Source organism: Felis catus, chromosome A1, assembly GCF_018350175.1.
Source record: "Felis catus isolate Fca126 chromosome A1, F.catus_Fca126_mat1.0, whole genome shotgun sequence".
Taxonomy (NCBI): Eukaryota; Metazoa; Chordata; class Mammalia; order Carnivora; family Felidae; genus Felis; species Felis catus.
The window spans coordinates 98,956,493-98,983,076 of record NC_058368.1 but is presented as its reverse complement, the minus strand read 5'-3'; the positions used below and the strand labels follow the sequence as shown (position 1 = coordinate 98,983,076).

The 26,584-nt window shown below is 37.7% G+C and overlaps 2 long non-coding RNA genes across 19 annotated transcripts in view; one reads left to right on the top strand and one right to left on the bottom strand.

The window, feature by feature from the left end:
• The window catches only part of LOC109499940, a 224,522-nt gene that overhangs the window by 182,905 nt on the left and 15,033 nt on the right, over positions 1 to 26,584 (bottom strand). Inside the window, exon 2 of one of the 18 annotated variants that reach the window (XR_006598290.1) lies at positions 11,705 to 11,905. The exons of the other annotated variants lie outside the window; for them this stretch is intronic. This is a non-coding gene — a long non-coding RNA (uncharacterized LOC109499940). The remainder of the gene's footprint in view (positions 1 to 11,704; positions 11,906 to 26,584) is intronic. 18 annotated transcript variants of the gene reach the window in all.
• LOC111560548 overlaps positions 1 to 26,584 on the top strand; it is an 86,764-nt gene that overhangs the window by 45,965 nt on the left and 14,215 nt on the right. The gene's annotated exons all lie outside the window — the stretch shown is intronic.

Sequence of the window (26,584 nt, the reverse complement as noted above, 5' to 3'; positions counted from 1 at the left end):
CCTCTACCTTCCAAAGGAATTAAAAGTGCTGATGATGATCCCAGCCCTGAAGTGCTAAGGGCCACACTGCAGCTAGAAATGTCAAGGTTCAGGGGTTGATTTCTAAACAAAAGCCAATGGCTCCCTTTGATGCTGAATCAAGTTCTGCAAATTCATTGTTAACTTAAGTCCTAAGTCTTTTTATTTCTTACTTCCCCCCCCCCTACAATTCTACCACCTTAAGATTTTTATTTTTCATATTAAGCAGGAAAGTAATTTGAGTAAAATAACCTTTACTGTAATTGTAATATTTTCTGTAGATCAATGACACATGTTTTAATTAACATCCCTTATCATCTTCATTAAGAGTATCCTCATTCTACCACATAATAGACCAATGCTTGTCTTAAAGCATTAGATTTCCACACGTGCCTGAATGCTGGGATACACAGAGCACAGGCTCAAGCTAGTGACCCCTTCCTCTCAACTCACAACATAAAAAGCTAAAATATTTATCCTTTCCAGTATTTATTTGTCATTTGTTCCCCTATGCTGATTGTCAACAAAGTCCCTGAAAAGTAAATAAGCCCAAGTGACTATTTCTAAGAACATCAATAAAAGAGTTGCTTTCATACTCTCCCAAATGTATTTCTACATTGCTTATAAGATTTTAAAGAGCGCGTTCTGTTTTTACACTTTTAAAAAATATAAAAAATAAACAAAAACACAAAGATACAACAGCTAGAAATAAAGAGGAAAGGAATCTTCAGAAGACAGGCAAAGCAGTGACAGCTATTGAGTGAAAAGAAAGGAAGCTGAAGGTTGGGACTGAAGATGGGGATTCCTATGAGATCAGGACAGGAGATGCCATCAATCAACAGAAATGACCCTGCCCTGTGGGTTTACCACACCCCCATTCCCACTTACATTACTTCTTTCCTTACTTAAGCTCTTCTCAGACCAAAGTTCCTGCATGCTGCATCTAGAAAGGACTAATTCTCTCCCTCTTTCCTTTTTAAATAAAGGACATGGGAACTCTGAAACTATATTTACGATAAAGAGGATGTAGTATTCCCACCACATATGAGATTTCCTTTCAATGTTACCTTATAGAACAGCAAGTTCAAGGAGCAATGAGATTAACACACACCAAAAAAAAAAAAAAAAAAAAAAGTCAAACTGACCTGAGTTTTCTGTCCTTCAGTGAAAGGCAATTTATAAAACATTAAAAAAGAAAGAACAAGGATAAAAAGGGTCTGCCCAAAAAATGTAAATTGGAAGAAAATCATCACATCCTGGAGGTAAAAGAAATCTTAGCACTTTAAGTATACTGCATTCACATGTCCAAGTCTCTACCCTTCTTCTTCCTATCCACATCTTTTGCATGGGACTTGGCTGTTCTTCCTCTTAGGAAAGAAACCACAGATATATCGCCACCCCTTGTTTCTGGGTTGGCCACACGATGTGCTGTGGGTAATGGACTATGAACAGGAAAAAAAAAAAATTGTACTATCTGCCTGCTGTCTTTCACATGTGTCACAACACAAGAATATGCCTGGGCTGGCTGAGGAGGAGGATCAAAGACATGGGCAACTGCGCCACTCATGGCCATCCCTAGCCTAGATCAGTAGACCCTCAGGTGCCCTGCAGATCTGTGGGCTAACTAAATGCATACTGCTCTATACTACTGAGACTATAAGGTTGTCTGTGGCCATAAATGAGCTGATACCACAAACAGCAATTTCAACTTCTTTCATTTACAGAGGAGAAAGTTGGACCCCATGAGTGGAACAAACCAAGTTGGTGGCAAGGCTAGAAATTAGGCCCTGAGACAGAACCTTGAAGGCTTGCACTAGTACTCTACACTTAGATACTTACCATCCTTATGGGCATTGGAAAGCCAGTTAATATCTCTGAACCTCAGGGTTTTATTTGTTCATGGAGGAAATACATACCCTGAACAAATAACTAGAAACCATCTGGCCAAAATAAGGGAATCAATGTGAAAACACGTTATAAAAAAGGGAGAAAGAAGCTAAAGATGTTAGCACTTAGTGTAGGCCAAGTATGTGATTAAACACTTACATTTATGCCATTTGATCTCACTTAATTATTGGGATAAGATTAATTGACGAGAAAACTGAGGCCTCAAAAAACCTAAGTAACTTACCTAAGGACATTAACCCCACAGCACTTGGCCTGTTTTTATTGATCAGTAGGTAGCCTACTGATTGTATCTCAAGAGAACTGTTAACCATTGTGAAATTAATAAATGTCTGCCCTTGGTCACCTAGAAACATGCTACAAAGTTTTTCAAATTAGAATGACAGTTTTTGGGGTGCCTGGGTGGCTCAGTCGGTTAAACATCCGACTTCAGCTCAGGTCAAGATCTCACGGTCGGTGAGTTCGAGCCCCGCGTCGGGCTCTGGGCTGATGGCTCAGAGCCTGGAGCCTGCTTCCGAGTCTGTGTCTCCCTCTCTCTCTGCCCCTCCCCCGTTCATGCTCTGTCTCTGTCTCAAAAATAAATAAAACGTTAAAAAAAAAATTAAAAAAAAATAGAATGACAGTTTTTATATCTTTGATCTTAAAAGTACATTAGCAGCATTTCTGTTTTTACATGATGTAGACACCTGTCACCTGCCATTAACGGTCACCTTTGTTGCTAATGACAGCATTCTGCTCTGGAAGATTATTACCCTTCTCTGTGAGGTGCTCCCAGAGGCATCAAGTACATTCCAAATATGCCACATGGCCTATATTTTGATTTGTATGACACCAAACATACTTCCAAACTCATTTAAAATATGTATTTTTAGGTTTAATCCTCTCTGGATGAGAAGGACTGTCTTAGAGGTGTCCCTTAATATTTTTCTAAATTAAAAACCTCAAGAAATGCCTCTGCAAAATTGGGGGTAAAAACATGGTAAGAAACAAAACAATTTAATTTGCACCAACAAATACTATTTGAGAAAATATGAGGTCAGTGCCTTAAATTACTGGGAATGCTCATTAGCAGTACAGCATCTTGACTTAAATGGGATTTAAGAGAAGCAACAAAAGAATGAATATTGTATAAGAGCAAATAAACACTCTGAACTTTCTTCAGCCTCAAGAGTCCTGGGTTAAAACTTCTTTACTGGCTTCCTAATTGCATGGTGGGTTGACATATAAGAACAGCTTTCTGTGAGATAAAATCTCATGCAATTTCTTAGGGTCTTCAGGCATTTTGGTTAATCCAGATTAAAGTAAGTCAATCAGAAGGATTAAAGGAATATACTTTTATTCCACCTTAAAATCTCTTTCCCAATAAAATGTGTTTGACATAAATTCTACTAGTAGGTCTTACAACTTGCAATATCCTGAAGAAAATGAGGAGTGAAGCTGAAGAAAGATAATGGAATCCTGCTGAAACGTGAGATGACTTTTCCCACGGCTAAATTTCATTCTAATTATTTTCAATGCACTTAGTCACAAATTTCAGGACACAAAGAAAGGAAGGGGCAAGGAGTGATAACTTCCTCTTCAACTTCCTAAAAAGCATTGTATGTCCATGTGTCTTATTTTTGAAGAGAAATATATTTTTAAATTGTCTTATTTATTGCTTTCACATTTATTTTGGAAGAGAAAAAGTGTGCAAGTGCAAGCAGGGGAGGGATAGAGAGAGAGGGATAGAGAGAGAATCTCAAGCAGGCTCAGCACTATCAGCATGAACCCTGATGTGGGGCTTCATCCCATAAGCCATGAGATCATGACCTGAGCCAAAACCAAGGATGCTTAACTGACTGAGCTACCCAGGCACCCCTTAAATTTTATTATTTTTAAGTAATATCTACACCCAACTTGGGGCTAGAACTCACAACCCCCAGATCAAGAGTTGCATGCTCTACCAAATGAGCCAGCCAGACACCCTTTGAATAGAAATCTTGAAGTCATAATTTCTGAGCAAAAATAGACTGTGGACAAGAACTCTGCAAATGTTTTATATTCCTTCCCTCATTAAAGTAGCTCTAAATTGTATTGGGGCTTGAAGCACACAGTTGGAAAGAATCTCTCAGGCAACTTGTTTAATTGTGATAGTTAACTGTTTTAACAGTAAAAAGCTAGTTTAGTAGTAAATTGTGTGGGTGCATGTGTGTATGTATAAAATGACAGGGCAGTATTCCAGTTCACAAAGGGAATTTTTAACTTGAAAAGCCCTCTTTAAGGGACAAAATATACAGTACTTTCAGTAGGAAAATATGAATGTATACCTTGAAAATTACTAACTGGAAACCTCACTACAATGAAGTCATGAGGCCAGCAGGGGGAGTTATCATGTTCTACCACTTGTCATCAATTGCAGACCCCAACAGGAAGAGATGGCCTTTCAGATACATACTACTTTGCTCCCTCAGCAGGAGGAAGAAAGGCTTTCTTCCTCCCCTAGCAACAGCCCAGCCAATAGAAGACAGCCACAGCTCAGCCAAGGAAAAGCCACTACACTTCCAACTCCCAATTTACTCTAATAGACTTTATAACAGTCTTCCCAACTTACCCCTTTTCCTCCTTTGTTCAGTTGATTTGTGTATGAGTTTGCTGTAGCTTGCTTATCCTGATTCCAATTCTCTGCTATTCCCACATAAACCCACTTTTTTGCTGGTAATACAACTGGCAGGTTAACAATGCTGTGGAAGACAACTGTGGCTTTGCAGGAGAATCCTTTCTGCATTTTGTAAACTCTGGGAAGTGCTTGCTGACATCTTGTCTGCATTTCAAACAATACTTACGGATGTGCCAGATTCAAATTATGTTTTATGTTCACCAATACAAAAGTGCTCTTGAAAAACCATTATTTTAGTATTGAGCATTACTGAGGTATAACTGACAAACAAAATTGTAAGGTATTTCAAGTGCACAACGTGATGATTTGATAAAAATATTTGTCTTAAATAAAAGTCATCTACAGGTAGGAGAATGAATTTTGTGTTTGTCATGTGTAATCTCTACCCAAATCCATTTCCCTTTTATTTGGGGTTAACAAAAATAAGCAAGTAAAGCCGGGGCTTTCATATCTTCTGGGTGTGTTAATGCTTAAAGATAATAAAGGATAGTATCTAGGCCAAAACATCTGCTGATATAAAATGAACAAACCTTTTAGAATCTCTAAAAGTAAGAAAGAGAGTTTCAATCGAGCCAAAGTTTGGACAGCTGCCCAGGAAACATGCTCTTCACATGAAAAGTATTGTAGAGAATGAACAGTTTTCACAGACTTATATACTTTTTATATCTTGTCAAAGCTCAAAAGATTATAGATTAGCATACAAGCAGGAATCACAAGGTTTTTTTTGTTTTGCTTATTTTTTTATCTTAAAAAAAGTTTTGTTTTTTTTTTAATTTTTTTTTTTTTCAACGTTTATTTATTTTTGGGACAGAGAGAGACAGAGCATGAACGGGGGAGGGGCAGAGAGAGAGGGAGACACAGAATCGGAAACAGGCTCCAGGCTCTGAGCCATCAGCCCAGAGCCTGACGTGGGGCTCGAACTCACGGACCGCGAGATCGTGACCTGGCTGAAGTCGGACGCTTAACCGACTGCGCCACCCAGGCGCCCCAAAAAAAAGTTTTTTTAATGTTTATTTTACTTCACAAGTTTTAATGTCAAGGAGTGTAGGAAGTAGGAGCATTGATAGATACTAAAGGACAATATGGTTTTCTTTTAGGCTCCACATCTACAAAGCAGGTGTACAATGTATGCTTGGTGGGTCATAAAGTCAGGCTTTTGGTTTAAACAAAGTTTATGTACAGTCATTGCTGACTTAGAAAGATATCCAAAGAAAACACTATAAATAAAACACTTCCTTTCCCTATTTTTTGTCTTGGTTGTGTCTTTTGGCTAGACACCCACCAAGAGATGAACCCAGTTACAGTTAATAGTGGGTCCTGGTCCCTGCCCACAGTAAGCCGAATAACTGAAATCTGATTGTTTGGAGCTGGTTATAGATGCACACGAAGATCACTTCAATCTGTATCTAGCTATCTTTTCTTTCTTTCTTTTTTTAAAGTTTATTTATTTTTGAGAGAGAGAAAGAAAGCGAGAGCAGGGGAGGGGCAGACAGAGAGGGAGACACAGAATCTGAAACAGGCTACAGGCTCTGTGCTGAGGTGTCAGCACAGAGCCTGATGCGGGGCTCAAACTTACAAACTGTGAGATCATGACCTGAGCTGAAGTCGGACGCCTAACCGACTGAGCCACCCAGGCGCCCCTCTTTTCTTTTCTTTTTAATGTTTGTTTATTTTTGAGAGACAGAGAGACAGAGTATGAATGAGGAAGGGGCAGAGAAAGAGACACACAGAATCTGAAACAGGCTCCAGGCTCCAAGCTGTCAGCACAGAGCCTGATACGGGGCTCGAACTCACCAACCACGAGATCATGACCTGAGCCAAAGCTGGATGCTTAACTGACTGAGCCACCTGTGCTTTTCTTTTTAACACTTTCAAAGGCAAATGCAGAACGCTCAAGTATTCTTAAGAAGCCACTCTCCCCAGTGCCATCACAAGACTGAGATCTACTTCTGTGAGTCACTGAGGTGGGAAGACACACAGGGGCTCATCTGTCAGCCTGAGCCCCTCCAGAAGTAGTTGTTAGACATGGAGGTCACAGAGAATAAAAAGGAGGACAAAGGGGGTAGAAAGTGAAAGCTTTGCATTTCTCAAGGTTCCAGGCAAAGGGTCTGCAATTGCCAGAGCCCCCACCTTGGTGTGGGGGAAGAGGGATCATTTAGTGAGAAAAGAAGACACAGGCAGAAATACTCAAACATTAAAGGAGGAATTTGCATTTTGAAGTGATAGGTAGGGCTAGAAGCTCAGAGCTTAAATGTGTGGAAGCACTACTTTGCAGGTCTGTGTTATGCCTCCCTGGAGTGTGATGTGCAGGCGCAAATGTGCCTGACAACCAGGAATGTGCTGGTTACTTATGCTAATTCTGGGCAAGAGCTCCGAGCTCCCTGCCCCACAGAAACTGCTGAATAAATATGGTTGGATGCCTCTCATAAAGCACAGCTGTGTGAAATAACCTGCAGAACCTGAGGAAAGTTTGAGGAACTAAAAGAACAACTTTGTATTTTCCATTTGTACTTTGCAAATAGCACTTTTGTATTTAAAAAAAAAAAAAAAAAGAAGCCACTAAGTGCATTTTAAATCATGCTCATAAAATTAAACCTGGGATTCTCTGTAAATACATATACTTTTTTTCTATTTTAGAAAAATGTTTAATACAGAATATCTAATAAAAGAATTTGACAGCTCAGAGCCACTCACTACCTCACATTAGAAGGGGTATTTGAAATTTGGACTTTGAGAGAGTTATAAATACAGATTGACTTTGCAAAAAAAAGAAAAAAAATGGGAGCAGGGAAATTTCAAAGAAAAACCAGAGGCTAGCAAGACTTCATTCAAGACTATAGCATTAGGGAATCAAGACTATTACAGCCACGGAGAGAAACTGAACTGTGTTGAAATAAAAGGCAGGAGATAGCATTAAACTGCCTTGGTTAGAAGGCAGAAGTGGATTTGGGGAGGATTTGGAGATATGCTTCCCTCCTAGCACAAGGGCACCATCTTAGGAAAACGGAAACTCATGACTTGCAGAACCCTCTTCTGTTATTTGGGAAAAGAAGAAAGAAGCTTTTGTCTCAATCTCTGCCTGAGTTCTTTCGGCAATGGTGTGCCGGTAAAGGTTTAACATGTATTTTTCTTTGGCTACAAAAGAACGTTATTTTGTAGTGTTTGTTAAATTCTCCCACTATGACTGATTCCCAGCCATCAATGCGATGACACTGAAACGTTAATATGAAAGAAACACATCAAGTCTTCGGAAGTAGAACCAACCAGCTCAAGTAGACCCCCACAGCCTTGTAACCACACAGGCTGGCAAAGGGCAAGCGGCACAGACATCCAGAAATAGTGGCAAAATATCTTACTGATCTAACTTCTAATTAATGCGACTTTAGATACATGCACAAAGAAAAGTTAGGGATATGAACAGTTTAAGAATTATAAACTAGGGCGCCAGGTGGCTCAGTCAGTTAAGCATCAGATATCGGCCCAAGTCATGATCTTGTGGCTCCTGAATTGGAGCCCTCCGCATCTGGCTCTTTCCCAGCGCAGACCCTGCCTTGGATCCTGTCTCCCTCTCTCTCTGCCCCTCCCCACCCCGTGCACATGCTCTCTCTTTGTCTCTGTCTCTCAAAAATAAACATTGTTTTAAAAGTGAAAAAAAGAATTATATTGTAAACTTATCAACCTATGATACCTTACAACTTACAGTTGACTTAATTCCCATTACTGAATTCAGATGATGAAACCAAAGGTCCCAGCTTCACATAACGAGTAAATGGCCAAGCTGAGAATGGACCAGAAGACTAACTGCTTCCTAAACTATCTTTTTTCCATAATCTCAACTATGAACAACATTCACAAATTCTTTTCTCAAGACCCACATTCTCAAAAATATCCTTTATTGTCTTACCTAAGAACACACAATTCTTACAGGGTGATACCTCCTTTAGAGGTAAACACAATTCAGGATATTGACGATAAAATGAAAATGTGTGTGTGAGGGATATCACCCCTCCATCATCATCCCTGCCATGTTAGTGTGAGATATTCTGATAGGATTTCATGGGACAAGAAAGGAGCCATTTTTTTTTTAATTTTAAAGCAGAAAGATATAGGGGATTTCAATAGGTTGATGCCCTATGTGATAGGTGGGAAAGCAAATGTAAGTCTAGAGGGGGAAGAGGCAAAAATAAAGGCCCTGCTAACAATAAGCATCTAACTTACTCATCTAGCCATTCTATCAGCCTGTGGCTGACCTCATAGCAGGTGCTGGGTACTAGTTTGAAGGAGAGAGAACTGGAAGGATAGATGAATGGCAAAGGGTCGAAAGACAGAAGGACAAGAGGGGAGGATAAAGTATAGGAGGGTTCAAGGGCCGCTGATGGGTTGTAGTCTTAAAAATAAGAAGAATGTGCCATGTGGGTGGCTGAGTCAGTTAACTGTCCCACTTTGGCTCAGGTCATGAACTCACAGCTTGTGAGTTCAAGCCCCAATTCAAGCTCTGTGCTGAGAGCTCAGAGCCTGAAGCCTACTTCAGATTCTGTGCCTCCCTCTCTCTCTGCCCCTCCCCTGCTCAAGCTCTATCTCTTTCTCCTTCAAAAAAATAAACAAGTATTAAAAAAAAATACAAAGAATGTCTGAAAATGGAGCTCTGTTAGAGCTGGGAAATATGGCCTTACTTTGACATGTACTTAGGTGCTGGCTTCTGCAGGCCCCTAAAGTTAGATGAATTTTATCTGTAACCTTCACTGTGCCCATCTTGCCACAACATGGAATTCTCCTGCTCACAAAGGGGATTCTAATGTCCCATCTTTGTACTTTTACATTTAACAATAATTACAATGAAACCAACAAACTATGTACATACTTAGATTCTGAATTGCATGGACATGATATGTAACTTTTTCTATGAAAAATAACGGTGACTGTTTTATTCAAAGCACATGGCAATAAGGAGTGAAGTAAAAGTTATAGGAAATGCTCCCTTTTCATTCAACTAGGCAAATGGACTCTCCACCTGGAAGACGATACTCTCTTTGGAAGAACTGTCGTAGATTAATGGCAGCTTTTCCTATGCAATGATTGATAAAGGCTTTTTCTGTTTTTTTTTTTTTTTATAAAGTACGTTCCACGAAGGAGGTTATCATCTCTCCACACGGTTCTTTTATGGAGTGGTTTATTTTTTTTCCATTTGCATAATTTTCATTTGTTATTCACACAGTAATACTCTCTGAAGTACACTTAGCAGAGTAGACTTAAGATTGTTACTGAATTTTTAATTGTCACAGTTTTAAACTCAGTCACTACCAAGGGTTAAACATTACTCCATTCTACATGAGAGAATGTAAGGCCTTCCATATTCTCTGTACTACTGCATGCTATTAACTGCTAAGTTTTCCACTACCCTCAATAAACAAATTGCATTCTATTACCACCACAATGGTAATGATCAGTTGCTTGTTGAGCTGGGATAACTGATTTTCAGAAGCAGAAGCTGATTTTTATTGTATGAGGTGCAAGATGTCATTTGCTTCCTGGTTTATAATCAGTAAAAAGTCTTTTTAGTGTATGTGTGTCTGTGTGTGTCTGTGTGTGTCTGTTTATGTGTTTCCTCTGCTTTATCTCTACCTGTTCAGAAGAAAAATGTTTATTGTTGGTAGGTGCTAAGTGCCTCAGGAAAAGTAGAATCCCTTGACAGAATGGGTTTCCACTGGATGAGGGGAGATGATGGACTAAAGTCATTTTGCTGACTGAGGTTTCCAAAATAAACCAGAGGAAGACATCTGAGATCTATTGAATGAGCTGCTGTGAAGATAAGGCCACACTCTTGTGCCCTCAAAGAATGAGACCTGGGAGAAGGAGGCAGGAGCAACAGATTTCATGAATTCAATCAGCTCCTACTCTAGGAGCCTCAAATGCACAGAAATGGCATGAAAATGGATGTTACATTAAAATTTAATTTAATAAATGTTGGGAGATTTTTGCTGCTTACAGAGAAAAAGTGTTTCAACATTCATGTACATCAGAGGTGATGATCAGAATGGCACTCATCCATCAGGAAGGACACAAGTGACAACAGGAATTTTGGGTCCTCCAGGTGTCCTGACAAACCAGGCTTAACCCTTTAGATGCTGAACCATGGAGACTTGGGGGATGCTGGGTAGCAAAGGTTAATGAGTGAGGCGCCTGGGTGTTTCAGTACATTAAGCATCCAGCTTCAGCTCAGGTCATGATCTCGTGGCCTGTGAGATCAAGCCCCACGTCAGGCTCTGTGTTCACAGCTCAGAGCCTGGAGCCTGCTTCAGATTCTGTGTCTCCCTCTCTCTCAGCCCCTCCCCTGCTCACTTACGTGCATGCTCTCTCTCAAAAATAAACATTAAATTAAAAAAAAAAAAGGTTAAGAGTATCTACCAATTTCAGCATTTTATTATCAGTGCCTTCTAAGTGAACATAAGTCCTGTACCATATTTAATTTTGTGCATGCTTGTTCTAACAGATACTCTTCACGTTCTTTTTGACTGATGCCAGTTCCTTCCTATCTTCCTAATCCTGATACATTTTCAACCAGGCAATATTTCATCCTGCCATCCAATCATAATGTTTAAAATGTTATTTTTAAAGTGTTTTTGTAATTACTTTGAAAGAGACAGAGAGCACAAGTGGGGAAAGGGCAGAGAGAGAGAGAGAAAGGAAGAGAGAGACAATCCCAAGCAGGCTCCACACCACCTGTGCAGAGCCTTAATGCAGGGCTTACAGACCCTGAGAGCACAACGTGAGCCGAAATCAAGAGTCGGGATGCCTAACCGAATGAGCCACCCAATTTTCAGACTTTTCCAGCTTTCAAATCATTCCATTCTTCTTTCTTCAAACGGCAATTATTAAACTCATAGGAAATGTCTCATCATTTAACTCACGAGACAAAAATTTACTGTCTTATACAGAAATACATGGAATAGCCACACAAAAAATTAACATCTGAATATTATACCCCCTCCTCCTCCTACCATCAACTTCATCTGAACCCATAGAAGATTTTGCTCAGCACTTTTCCTCTCACCTGCTTAATATGCAAATAAAACAACAGGGGTAGTACTGGCAGACAGAGAAGAGAACCAAAATATGAGTACTCACGTGAGTCATAATTCCTGTTACACACATACAGCTTTAATGGGATTGTCTCGCCTTACTGAAAGAGTAACACTGGAAGAGGTCTTCCAGGTAACAGGTGCTGACTGTGGATTTGTGAAGACATGAAGAGGTTCTGTCCAGGAAGGTTCCTCATTAGATACATCTGCCCAGTCATCACTGCTAGATTACACTCTGTAGTTCAAACTGAGAATAGCCAATTATCAGAGTTGGAAGGTAATCTTAAAATCAAATTCCTCTAGACTCGCAAATGCTCATTTCACACATTGAGTAATGGCACTATCTTTTTCCTTTTTTAATTGAGTCCTCTAGTATGGTGAAGTCCGTGCAAAGCTAGAGGGGGGAAAATATGATTAAATTCATTCTGTAAATGCTTTCAATACCTAAATGTGCTGACGCATACATCACTCAAAATCCTTTTGAGAGGTAGGTAAGGCACTAGGGCACCAGGCACCGACCAGGCATCAGGAATGCTAGAGAGGCAAAAAGGATTATGATGTGGTAATAACAAGTGCAATGATAAGGACAGAAGTTTTGGGTATTAGTTATAGCAGCAACACAGATGACACCCGTGCAAGGGCAGGGGTAACTACAGAAGGCTTTTTGAAGGTGTAGATGCTGAGCTGGGTGAATACCAGTGAGCCTCTCAAAGCAAAGAGGGAAAGGATGCCCCATGCAGTGACTACTGAACATAGTTAAAAAGAAAATAGGCTGTAAAGTTTTAAAGGTGTAATGGGTCAAGGAGAAATCTGAGTCTAAATTCTCTGGTTTAATAATTACTGGGTCTCAGCCGATGACTCTTCTATGCATGTGTTTAATCATAGGCAGCTTTAGAATTACAGAGTGAAAGAGAGCCCTCAGCAGCATGTAAGTACTCTATAAATGATATTTCATCTGCAAAAATCTCAGTGATGCTTTCAGGGGACAGTAATGATTTCTACCTATTTGGAGTGAAAAGATTTAAATCAGAAAATGATAATCAAGGCAGAAGAATTGAGAGCTAACAGATTCACTGGTAGAAATGGCTAGTTGTTGCAGGTTGTGATTTTTCAGAAGCAGAAAATCACGTACAACTTGGGATATTTGTAAGGGATCAGAACTATGAAGGAAAGGATGAAGCAGGGTAGGGAAGACAAGTCAAACTGTGAGGCAAGCCTCCCCCCTGCCCCAGCACCACCCAAGGGAGCTTTTAAATAAGCAATGCACCTCAAAGTTGTGTGAGTGGGTGGAGATAGGTCTTTATACTTCTAGAAGGTGGGGAGCCCCAGGAGGGGCCTGACCTCAGACAAAGCAACTTTCAGCTACTGATGATAGACAAACTCCCTGCACTTTGGCAGACACTCCCTCCTTGAAAGGAAATCTGGGAGATATCTCTCTGCATCTATCAAAATAGTGGTCCTTAAAAACATGTCCTCCTTCCCTTCTTGGTGAATGAAAGATGGCTCTTCTCAGCCCTCTCAGAGCCAGGCAGGGTACCTGACTGTACACAAGGGAGACTCCAAGTGTGAGTCTTCTGTTTTTCTCCTCCCACACTATGGTCATCAAGGGGACTATATGTTCCAGATGGGACAGCTGCTGGAGAGAGGAGCCTCCATCCACTAGCATGGCAGAGTGGCTACATGGATATCATTCAGAAGAGTTTAACCTTCAGGTGTAATGTATTGAGGAAATGTTACAACATATTAAGGAAGATGGTGATCTTTATCAGATCTGGCTTCAGAAAGGTCAAATGGGCTACCACATGAAAGATGGGCTACCATAGGCAAGGCTGAAGACAGACAACTTAGTATCAGCTTTTGAGCGAGACAAATAGGATGACAAGAACCAAGTGGGAGAAAGTAAAGTTACAGTAAAGAGTTAACTATACAATTTGATGACAGATCAGATGGAGGGCAGAGTATACAGTCTGGGATATGAGGCTAGTGTCATTTACTTTATTTCCACCAGAGAGGCTCTGATAGGATGATAAAAGCAGCTAATATTTACCAAATACTTTTGTCCATCAGCCACTGTGCTAATAATCACTTTGCATGCATTTCTCCGTCTTCTCAATAGTCATTAGGCATGACTTCTATTTTGCTGGCAGAACCCCAGCTTTATTTAGAAACTAGTTTTTGTTTTTTGTTTTTGTTTTTTTTAAGCATCCTTAGAGGTCTTCCCCATCCCAAGGAGTGAATGTTCATTAGTCTATGCCAATTGTTATAATTCTATTTTCCTTATCAGTGATTTGTTAGACACAGTGCTGTGACAGAAAAACAAAAAGTGGAAAGTCTACAGAGAGACTTCCGGGATCATTTTCCTCATAATTAAAAAAGAGGAAATAAAAAAAGTTAATTTCCTGCCTTTTAGCATTGCCATGTGAGGCCCCTCTGCCGGTACCATCTTGCTATGCTCCAAAAGGGAAAGTCTAGAGACTCCCAAAGAAAGTGACCAGGATCCCTCATATCATGGAGCCACTGAAGTAACCAGCTCTGATAAAGCCTACCTTCTGAGTTCTTGTGATTTGAGGTAGCACATTGTTCTCATTGTTTAAGCCACTATTAGGTTACTTGATCTTAAAGGATCCTAGCTGATATAAAGGCTGCATGTAGTGTTATTATCTCTGCTTGAAGGAGGTAGGAGAAATAAGAGAAGAGTCCAAACCCCATATCTCTCTGTGACAGTGGAGATTCTCTTATAGATTTGGTAGTCATCCCTATCGAAGTACTAAAATCTTAAATGCCAGTATTTGGGAAAATAATTGGGTCATTTTTTCCCCCCGAGACTTGCGATCAGACTGTCACAATCTCAAGTTTTCTTCTCATTTGTAAGATATCCTTTGTTTCACGGGATTTCAGTCATAGCTGTTTCCTCCATTCTTGCTATGACCCTTAAATATTTCACCAGCACCAATCACCACATTAGATAGAGTGCCATTAGCTCTGAATGGTTGTCAGAGGCTGTTAAAGAACTATTGAAATGCAACCTTTCATTAGTGACTGGTGTGCAATTTTGTGACATCTAACAGGGCCCTAGGCTGCTACTGTGGCAGCAGACTTTTCAAGGACTATATTCTTCTGAACAAAAGACGTTACCAAATTCAAAGGTTCTGTCTTTTGTTTCCAGCCTCATTAGTGGCTCAGGTGAAACTATCCTTTTCTTCTGAATAAAATTGTTCATGTTTTCTTCAACGAAAACAACCTCACACTGTGTAACCTTTAGAAAATGCATTATTTTCATTTTAATTTTATAGTAGTTGCCTAATGAAGGCAAGATACTCCTGAAGAATACACAAAACTGGGAAAATCACTTATTTCAAACCAAAAAAAAAAAAAAATATGCATCAGAGAATTTTAACCAAATCTTAACTGTAACCAAAACTTATTTTGCTGAGTTTATTTTGTTTAGTCCTCCATTGAGTATGAAAGCATAGAGAACAATGACAGTAATACATTCCCTCAGCATGATGCTGTCATTTCCCAAAATGAAATATGGTATTAAATGCCAATCCCTGCACCTAATGTTTGCATCCTATGTCTTCTCATCTTCACAGTCTTGTCAAACACTCCCTCTCCTGCATCAATAACCTCTCACTTCTTGATGTCCTATTACCACCAGCATACAAACACACACTAATACTGTTCTCTGTGAAACAAACCAAATAAAACCTCCCTTGACCTTGATGTGAATCGTTTCTGCCATTGCTCCACTTTTCCCCAGTTAATTGTAAATTTTCTTGACAAACTTAAGAGTCGTGTTGTAGGATCTTCTAAATGTCCTCCAATCAGGTTTCTGCCTCTCTATTTCAAGAGAGATATCTCATCAGAGCCACTACAAAAATTTGTCCAGAGGTCAATGTTCTTTCCTCATCTTAACCACAATGATCCATTGATGTCAGCACAATTGCACATCTTTCTTCCTAAAACTTTCTCATCTCCTGATGTCTAGAACCCCACATACTTGTGATTGACTGCCTACTTTGTTAGCGGCTTCATTACAGCCTTCTTTGCTGGTTCTTTTTCCCCTGCTGAACCAGTGCATGTCCCCGGAGCTCTTATCAGCTCTAAATAAGTTTTCTCTCTAAGTGACAGCTTTTCAAGTCTCTGGCTTCAAGTAGAACCTGTTTGCTATGACTTCCATGTCTGTACCTTTAGATCCACATTTGCCCTAGAACTCTAGACTCACACATTGACCCCCTGCTTGATATCTGTCCACAGGTGTTTCAGTAAACTTCTTAAAATTAACACAGCCCAAACAGAACTCTTGATTCTCCACAGGATCCATCCACCAAACTAGCTACTGTCTGACATTAGCTTCTTTGAATAAACAACTTAATTCAGTTTCTCAAATCAAACTTAAGGATTTTTGTTGATTTCTTGCTATCCATCAGAGATCCCCACTCTCAAGTATACCTACCAAATCATCAACATATCATGTTCAATTTTGCCTCAAAGACCTATCCTAAACCTATTTCCTAGTTCCCCATTTCTACCATATAAACCACTACTGCTCAGTCAGATTATTCACAGCACCATAGCTAGCCTCTCTGCCTCCATTCTGTCACCACACTAGATTTTTGTTTTGTTTTTACCGATTAACTCCAGAGAGCTATGATTTACATGCAATACAAAGCACCTATTTTAAGTTAACAAATTCAATGTGTTTGTCAACTGTGGATCCCCAGAAAATCATTACCCCAGTGGAATATTTCCAATAACACCCCAAATTTTCCATTTGGCTATTTGCATTCTACCCTCCCTTACCTCTGGCCAAGGGAGTAACTGTTAAGCTCTGTTACTGTGTATTAGTTTTACCTGTTTTGTAATTATAAATACATGGGTTTATATAGTATGTGCTCTTTTGTGCCCTACGTAGCCCAACATAATGTTTTACGATTCATCAATGTTGTAGGTCTAAGTAGTTTGTTCCATTTTATAGCCTGGATATACCACAACTGAAGAGAGAAAAAAAAAAAAAAAAAGTCAAAGAAAATCTCTGTGACTTTAAAGGATAAAAGCACTAAGTAGATTATAATAAAAAACTAAACATCATCACCACAATGAACTCCCTAAAATTAGTTAATATTCCTAGTCCTGAGGACTTATTTGATATTAAAATATATTTTCCCATCGTCTTACTGTTAAATCTATAACTTCATATACAAAATGCATTTTCTCTAGATGAATCCACTGTAATGTACTTTGGTTTTTAGTTAAACAGTTTAGAGTATTTATAATGAATATAATTATTTACATAGTTGTTTTTAAGTATACCATATGACTATCTGTTTTTCAATTTGTCCCATATATATTTTTTTTGTTCTTCCTTGCATTCTTTTTGACTGTTTAAATATGTTTATCATTAAATTTTTCTTTACTGTGGTCTTATTAACTGTAATTTTTAAGTTGATAAAGCAGGAGCTCTAGAGCTTGCAGAGCATCTTTTGTCACTATTTTCAAGTATTATGACACTTCAGAGATTAGAAATGCTTAACAGTATACTTCTAACCCACTCTTCTTTATACATTTTATGTCAATCTTCATCTACACATCATAAACTCCCCAAATATATTACATTTAAAATTAAACAATAAAATATATTTTATAGAAATTGAAAAATGAGGGAACATTTTTATTTACCCACTGAGGGACTATTCACCGTACTTTTTCATTCCTTAGTAAAACTTATTAAAATGTTCCTTCAGCTGAAGAAATTTAAACTTTCTTTTTGGGAAAACCTTCTGGTGAGGGATTCTCCAAGTTTTTCCTTTCCTGAACATACATTTATTTTATTTTTATCTTCATTCCTGAAGGGGATTTTTTTTTTCAGGATATAGAATTCTAGATTAACATATGACAGAAAGTCAATCATCTTCTGATGTTTATCACCCTCCATTTGATCTTATTTTTCTCTTCTAAAATTGTATTTTTAACAATGATTTTATGTAATTTGAATTATGTGTTTTGGCCTTTTTTCCATGATCGGAATTTTTTGAAAATCTGGGACACGTGACCGTATCATGTTTGTGCAAATTTGGAAAATGTTAGTCTGTTATTTCTTCAATTTCTGTCAACCTCCTTTTGGAGTTCCTTTTGGAACAACAAATATATTTGTTGCAGTAATGATTTTTTTCTCTCAGTGCTTCTGTATGCACAATTTCTATCACTGTGTCTTTCAATCCACTGATCTTTTTTCCACGGTGTTCAACTTGCAGAAAAATTTATCAATGCACATAATGTATTTGGGGTTCTAGACATTCCATTTGGTTCCTTTTTAATACTTTATATTTCTCTCCTCACTATGTTCCTATATACATCAATTCTTGAATGATCTGGATATTTCCTTTTCCAAGAGCTCAGATACCTAAATTAAAGGTCATGGGTCACTTTGGTCAAGTACTGGGGAATTCTACTACACATTTATCACAGTGAAAAATGATCCTTCATCATAGGCAGAACCTCTCTTTCAGTCAATAGGTTCATGGTCTCAGAAATGGATCACACCTAGAATCCGGGGAAAGACTATCGTGTTTTGATGGGCAGCTTCTCTCTGCTTCTTCATCTTCCATTTTTTAAATCTATTTTGATTGTATACATTATGCAAAACCCTTATTTGCTATCTACTCATTTTTCCTTAAGGACTAACATATTCTGTTAACCATCTCCTTATCTCATTGTGAAGCTAGCCTCCTCTGTCTGCCACTCAGAACTTGCCACCTACTGTGATCACTGCACTTACCTTGCTTTTGATTGCTAAGCATGAGCATCTGGTCTTATTTGAGATGCAACCATAACTAATTGCTATCAGTTCTATAATAGCACCCCCTACTGTCATTCTTTGCCTAGAAAGAACAGCCCTCACTGAGCTAATCTTTTATTCCCCTTTCACCATTCCTTATTGCACTGGAATGTTCTCTCTGCCTTCCCATAAAACATTATAAGCTGTTCATCCAGCCTCGTGTAATAGATTCTGCCCACCTCTCTGGGTCCTTTAATTCTTTTTCCTGCCATCCACCCTGAAAACTCTGGAAATTCTACTTAATTTACTTCGGCTCAGTATTTGTTCCCTGTTTCCAAGAATTATCCTAGGAGAGAATTAGCATGACTTCCCAGGGTAGATGCCAGAATATTAAATTGTTTCACAGGACACTGCTCCCATATTGATAAACTCTCCTTTCCCCAACTTTCTTTCTCTGCTGTCCTACCGTGTTCAGCACCATCAGGATCCAAACTGTGCATAGACCCTCGTCTTCTCCTGGTATACTGATACGTATTAGTGAGATTGTGCAGCAACTTCAGCATGTGGTCACTCTTCTCCTTCCCAAGCCCTATACTTCTTCATATTGGTATTCTGGGATTTGAGATGGCAGTGCCTTATATTGGGTTTCCTGAAAATGGGATTTTTCAATGATAAAGGTGACTGGACAATGCTCTTAGAAAGTTCACCTGAGACAGTGTGTGAAAGGCGGGCTTTGGCAGAAGGAGAAGCTGAATCACAAGGTAGTTGTAACTGAGCCCTCAGCCAATCTACACAAAGTCCTGGGGCTTTGGATGCCCTTTGGAGTTTTTCCCAAATAAGCTAAGGATGCCAGGTCTTCAAATCTCTGCATCATCTGGTCATTGTCCACAGGTTTCCTACCCACACTCCTTACCCCATTTCAGGAAGGAATGTAATTTTGAGCAAAGCAGCTGCTCGTTGCCAAATAAGAAATCACAATGAAGGCTTAAGCTTTAAGCGAGTCTATCAGCAGCTGGTAGACAGATAATTTGACCTTGAAGAGGTGACCTGGGTGGGACACCTAATATCCACTAAAGACATACACAATTGTTGAAAGCAGTTCCCAAGTTTCTTCTGATTTCCATACTTATGTTTTTTTAATTTTTTAATTTAAATTCAAGTGAGTTAACATAGAGTGTAGTATTGGTTTCAAAAGCAGAACTCAGTGATTTATCACTAACATATAACAAATTGATCATTCCAACAAGTGCCATCCTTAATGCCCTTTGCACATTAACCCATCCCCCCCACCCATCTCCCCTCCAGCAATCCTGTTTGTTTTCTATATTTAAGAGTCTCCTACGGTTTGTCCTCCTCTCTGTTTTTATCTTATTTTTCCTTCCCTTCCTCTATGTTCATGTTTTTTTCTTAAACGCTACATATGAGTGAAATGATGTATTTGTTTTTATCTAATTGTGTTTAGCATAATACACTCTAATTCCATCCACGTGATTGTAAATAACAAGATTTTGTTCTTTTTGATCACCAAATAATATTCGTGTGTGTGTGTGTGTGTGTGTGTGTGTGCGCGCGCGCGTGTGCCACATCTTCTTTATCCCTTCATCAGTTATGTTTGCAATTGCTTGGTACTTACAAAGCCATCCTGGTCAAATTCAGCATCATGCTACTTCACTCTATTTAGTCAAATCCATCTAGTTTTTCTATGTTTCATCTGTTGGTGGTATCACCATTCACCTTTTTAAACAAGATAGAATTCATCTCTAATTCCTGCATTTTGCTAATTTTTTTTTCATGGTCGAAATGCCCTTTCACCCTTTTCTCTACAAAGTAAAATTTTATTCACCCTTCAAGGCCAAGCTCAGGTATCACTTCCTTTCTGGAGCTGTCTTTGGTTGTTCTAAGCAAAATTAATTATTCTGTCCTCTAAGCCACCGACATAGGCTATACATCATACTCCTCTTCTACGGCTGCCTTAACAAAATACCACAGACTAGGGGGATTAAACAAGAGGAATTTATTCCCCATAGCTTTGGTATCTGGAAGTCCAAGATCAGGGTGCCAGTATGGTCATGTTTTGGGAGAAGCTCTCTTCCTGACACGCAGATGGCCACTTTCCCCTGGTCTTCACATCCAGAGCATGTTCTCTACTGTGTCTTCTGACAAGAGTACCAATCCTGTTGTGAGAGCCCCATCCTCATGATCTCATGTAAAGTAATTACCACCCAATGGCTCCATCTCCAAATATCATTACAATGGAGGTTTAGGGCTTCAATATACAGGACTTCGGTGATGGGGGCAATGTATAGACACATTTAATCCATAGCACACATTATTCTGTGACAGGACTTATCACACTGTGTTAATGTAAGTAGTATACATGTATAAATTCTCTTTAAACCATGGACTTCTAAAAGGCAGGCACAGTCCCGTTTCATTTTGATCTCGAGTGACTTACACAGGTTCAGCTATTGGGTTATGCTTAAGGCTTATTTGCTGAATTATAAATAAAACTGTATTATACATGTGCCTTTTTAAATATAAAAAGGCAAGTCTGGGTTCCTAATTCTATGTTGATATATGCCGGTAGCTTGCCAGTATCAAGATTCTGGTAGTGACAAATTAGTTATGCTTAAATGGCAGACCCTATTTTGTACGCACAGAATACTGTACTTGCACTTCACAGCACTTTACAAAAATGTAACAAGTTAGACGTATATTGAGCTCCTTAGTATTTTATGCTCTAGTTACACACAGAGTCTATGTATGTCCTATTTACCACTACATATCTTATGCCTAGTACCTAGAACTTGATAATTTTTTTAATGAAATCATAGACATGAATATATTGATCTCCCAGATGTGGAAAACACAGCTACAGAAAAAAAAATTTCCAATATTCATCAAGGAAAAATTTTAGACAGATTAGCTTGAGTACTGATGGACTGTAAAAAACAAAAAGAGACAGAGACAAGAAAGAAAGAAAGAAAGAAAGAAAGAAAGAAAGAAAGAAAGAAAGAAAGAAAGAAAGAAAGAAAGAAAGAAAGAAAGAAAGAAAAAGAAAGAGAGAAAGAAAGAAAGATGTAAGCCAAGGAGTGAATCACATAGAAGTAGGACTAAGAAAGGGCCCGCTTTCTCTGAGAAAAAGCATGTAGACTATAAGGCTAACTTGAGTTCAAAGTAAGGACTAACTGGAGTTACCAACCAGTTAGCAAAACGTCTAAACATTCCAGATATTGAAAGCTCTGAATGCCCTACATCAGAATTTAGTTACATACAAGCACATGGATAGAAAAGATGTAGATTCCAAAGAAATAAATGTGACAATAAGCACTTTATAAGCATAGTATTTTCTAAAGCCAATACCAACTCTGCCCACACTGAAGTAAAAAAGGCAAAATGCCTTATGAAGGATTACTACAGGATACGGATTTCACAAAATGAAAATAAGACGTGCTTACTCACTGGCACATTGAATTCTTAGAATACTAAGTTGTCAGTGGATAGGAACACGACAAGGATTATGATTTATATTAATATGTTCTTTTTTTTAGTACTTATATGTATTTTCAAAAATGCAAAAAATAAAAATGAATTAGTTTCAGTGACTTAGTCAACTTTTTTTTAAACTAAATTTTAGAATTAGTTTCAGTGACTTAGTCAATTTTTTTAAACTAAATTTTATTTATTTTTTTAAGTTTATTTATTTATTTTTCAGAAAGAGAGTACAAGCATGGGAGGGCAGAGAGAGAGGGAGACACAGAATCCAACAGGCTCCAGGCTCTGAGTTGTCAGCACAGAACGTGACCAGGGCTCAAACCCACAAGCAGTCTCCAGGCTCTGAGCCATCAGCACAGAGCCTGACGCAGGACTTGAACTCACAAACTGTGAGATCATAACCTGAGCTGAAGTCGGACTCAACCTGCTGAGCCACCCAGGCACCCTGACTTAGTGAACTTCTTGTTGTTAATAACAAAAACAATTGAGCCTAGAACTGTCTATCGCATCTCTGTTTCATTCTTTGGTTGAGTCTCCTTCAGTTGATTGCTAGTGAAGCAGTGTAATACTGGTTCTTACCAAGAGTCATTTGATGGAGGAAATGGCTTTATCAACTAAAATCGATGCTTGGCTTAAATTATGATATGAACTCAAACCTCCATTAGCCAAAGGACAGTGATAAATACAGCAAGCCCATCAGGGCCTCCAAATATTGATGACTCAATAGGCTGATTTAAATAGGGATGACTCACATTCCAGTAAATTTTCATTACTGTGAGCAAACCAGGTTGTAACCTTTTAGTGTTCTTAGAAAAAATTGGTTATTGATCAAAAACAAAAGTCATAGAATCTGATACACACATAATGCAGTGAGAAACAGGGAAGTATCCTTCATGTTAATGGCAGTTGACACTGCCACGGACCTTCTTCTGAAGCAATTCAGATCGACTTAATGGGATTTTCTCCCATAAGAAACATTTTCCAAACCCTGAAATTTACTGTGTTCATTTCCCATGTTTTGTGGCAGGATTTATTTTCTAGAGTAATGGCTTTAAGCCCATAGAGCTTTCTTCAGTTTTGGACTTATAACCTCCTTGTTCTTATTTCTTTCTTAGTTTATGACTAAATGGAATAGCCCATATAAATCTTCACAATTAATCATTAATTTCTTATAGGCTTTTCTTCATGCAGTCTCAAACTAATTTCCAAACAGATAGTCTTAAGTCTATCAGCAGCCTGCCTTTAAAAAATAGTAAGTAAAATATATCTTTTGCCCTATCTCCATACTTTTGGATTAAAGTCTGTTATGTTTTTCCACGACATGTCTCCTTGCATTAGGTGCTCCATGTCAAATAACAATAAATGTTTTAGTATTAAACCAAGGAGTAGAAGGTGTAACAAGCAGATATCTTAAAAATAGCTTCTTTTTAATGATGAATATAAAAATGGCTCAGAATAGGTTGAGGTATGAATGGGATCCTCTCCTTTCTTGCCTCAATACACAGAAATTATGAATAAAATAAAATCCTGGATAAATATCCTTAGTTGCACGGAACAGTTCCTTGTTAATTAGCCTTTAATTACAATTTTTTTGTGTGTCAGCTTAAAAACTAATTTATACTTTAGGCAGAAATACATCCATATGAAATTATAATCTGAGCTCAAGTTTTTGTTGTTAAATTAAAATGCAGAAATATTATGTCATTTATTAATAAATATTAACACTGTAGCAAGATATCTATCTAAGCTCATAAATTCTAAAAGTAGGTCACTAATTATGCATTACTTTGCAAAGCTTGAATGGTAGACATAACCTTTTTTTGGAAGGGGGGCTTGACACATTTAGTATCTCTGATTCAACCTTACGTAACTTCGTAAAATAAGAACATTACTTGAATATTTAAATATATTTAAAGCCTGGGTGGCTTAGTCGGTTTAGCTCCCAACTTTGGCACAAGTCATAATCTCACTGTTCAGGAGTTCAAGCCCCACGTCAGGCTCTGTGCTATCAGCAAAAAGCTTCTTTGGATCCCCTGTTCCCCTCTCTCTCTGCCCCTCCCCTGCTCATGCACTCTCTAGCTCTCAAAAAATAAAAAATTAAAAAATTTAAAATTTAAGTGCAATCAGAAGTAGCATGGGTACTGTTTGGTTAGAATTAAGCAAACAGAACTTACAAAATTTATAGAACCTTAGTAAAACTGTCAAGAAAGCAGAGAGAAAATAAAATTATCAATATTTGGAACGGAAGAGGGGTATTTTTACAGATCCTCTGGACTTCAAAAAAAGCAAGAGACAATTATAATCAACTTTATGATAATAAACTTGACAACATAGATGAAATTGAAAAATTCTTTGGAAAACACAATTAACCAAAATTGACATGAGAAGATATAGAAAGTTTTGATACCATTGTAAATACTACAGAAGTTGAATTAATTATCAGAAATATTTCCACGAAACTCCATATCATTCCACTGATGAATTGCATCAAACTTACAGGGAATAAATATTACAACTTGACAAAGACATGTCCAAAGATGACAGAAGAGGAAACACTTGCCAATATATGAAGCCATCATAACCCAAGTCCCAAAACTGGACACAGACGTTTTAACAGAAGATTATATAGGTTGACAGAAATCCTCAGATGTAAACTGAATCCAATATTTGAAAAGAAAATACACAATGATCAAGCTGGGTTTCTCTCTGGAATGCAGTTAATTCAACATTTGAAAATCAACCAATACAATACAAGACATGAGAATAAAGGAGAAAAACCATATGTTTATTTGAACAGTCACCAAAACAGCAAATTAAACTCACATTCATAATAAAAGAGAGGACCAGAGAGGGAATTTATTCACTCTATAAAAAAAAAAGTCACCTAATAATACAGCTGAGACCACATACAATGGTAGGGAATTGAATTTCTGATCCTGAACATCAATACATGGTATGCATTTCACATGTAGTATAGGTTCTAGGCAATGAAATAAGGTGATAATAAATAAAAGATATGAAAATCAGAAAAGAAGAAAACTGTATCTATAACTGTAAATGACATGATGGTCTATGGAGGTAATTCTTGTAATTTCAAATCAACTCTCTCAACTAGCAAGTCAGTCACAGAGAGAGGTTTCCAGGAACAAAGTGAAAATACAAAAATCAATTGTATTTCTATTTAATTGTAGAAAACAATTGGAAAATGAAATTTTAAAAGACATATGTAAAATAGTGTAAATATATCACACTTCGATAAAATTTTTCAAAAAATACAGGATCTTTGCACCAAAAACAGGGCTAAGACAAGACAGAAAGAAATGAAAATATACCTTTTCCATGTATTAGAAGATTCAGTCCTGTTAAAAATGACAAAATTTGACCCCAAATTCAATAATACCAAATCAATATCCCAGCTGGCAGTTTTGTAAAAATTGACAAGCTAGCTCTAAAATTTAAATAGAAACGTAAAGGCGTAAGATAGCCTAAATAATTTTGAAAAAAAAAAAAAAAAAGAGCAAAGTTGGAGGATTTAAAAATCCACCTGAATTTAAAGTTTAGTATACAGACATAGTAATCAAGACATTGAGGCATTAGCCTAAACAGAGGTAAATGGACTAACAGAAAAAAAAGAGAACAGAAATGGACCCATACTTACAAAATCAACTGAATCAATGTAATTCAATGGTGAGTGAAAGTACAATCTTTAAAACAAATGCTAATGAAATAGATAGGTAAAACATTGGGGACAAAGATTATAACTTTTAACTCATACCAAATTCTAAAAGATAAACTTTGAGATGGATTACTGTCCTAAAAATAAAAACTAAAATTACAGTACTCTAGGTGAAACCACAGAATATGTTTGGGATAGGAGTAAGTAAATATATCTTTAGCAGGGCATAGAAGCAGTTCTAAAAGAAAAAAAATGACAAATTAAACCATCACAATTTCAAAAATCTGTCCATCAAAGGACACTATAAAGAAAGAATAGGTAATCACAGACTGGGAAAAGTATTGCAAATATGTATCTGATGGACTTACAGCCATAATACATAATTCTACAACTCATTAACTGAGATAAATAATCCAATAAAAAGCAAGAAAACTACTTTCATAAGTACTTCACAAGAAAGGTATATAAATAGCCAATAAATAGCAAAATATGCTCCATGTCATGTTTCATTAGTCATCATGGAAATTCAAATGAAAACCACAACAAATACCACTACACACCCACTAGAATGGTAGGATTAAATTAAAAAAAAAAAAAAGTTAAACGTTAAAAGACCAACAACTCAAGTTTTGTCAAGAGTGGGGAACACCAGAATTCTCATCTATTTATGGTAGAAATACAAAATAATACAATTATTTTTAAAAATGGCACTTTATTTGAAGTCTAAATATATACCTAGTTTGTAATCCAGTCATTCCAATTCTAGGTACTTACCCAGAAGAAATTTTAAAAAGTACATTCACAAAAAAAGACAAAACAGAGATAGAAATAAGCATAGCCCAAATCTAGAAACAACCCAAATGACCATCAACAGAAAAATGGATAAACAGATTGACTGTAATACAGTCATATTATGCAATACTACTCAGCAACAAAAAGAAGCAAATTGCTTATACATAAAACAGGGTTAAATTTCA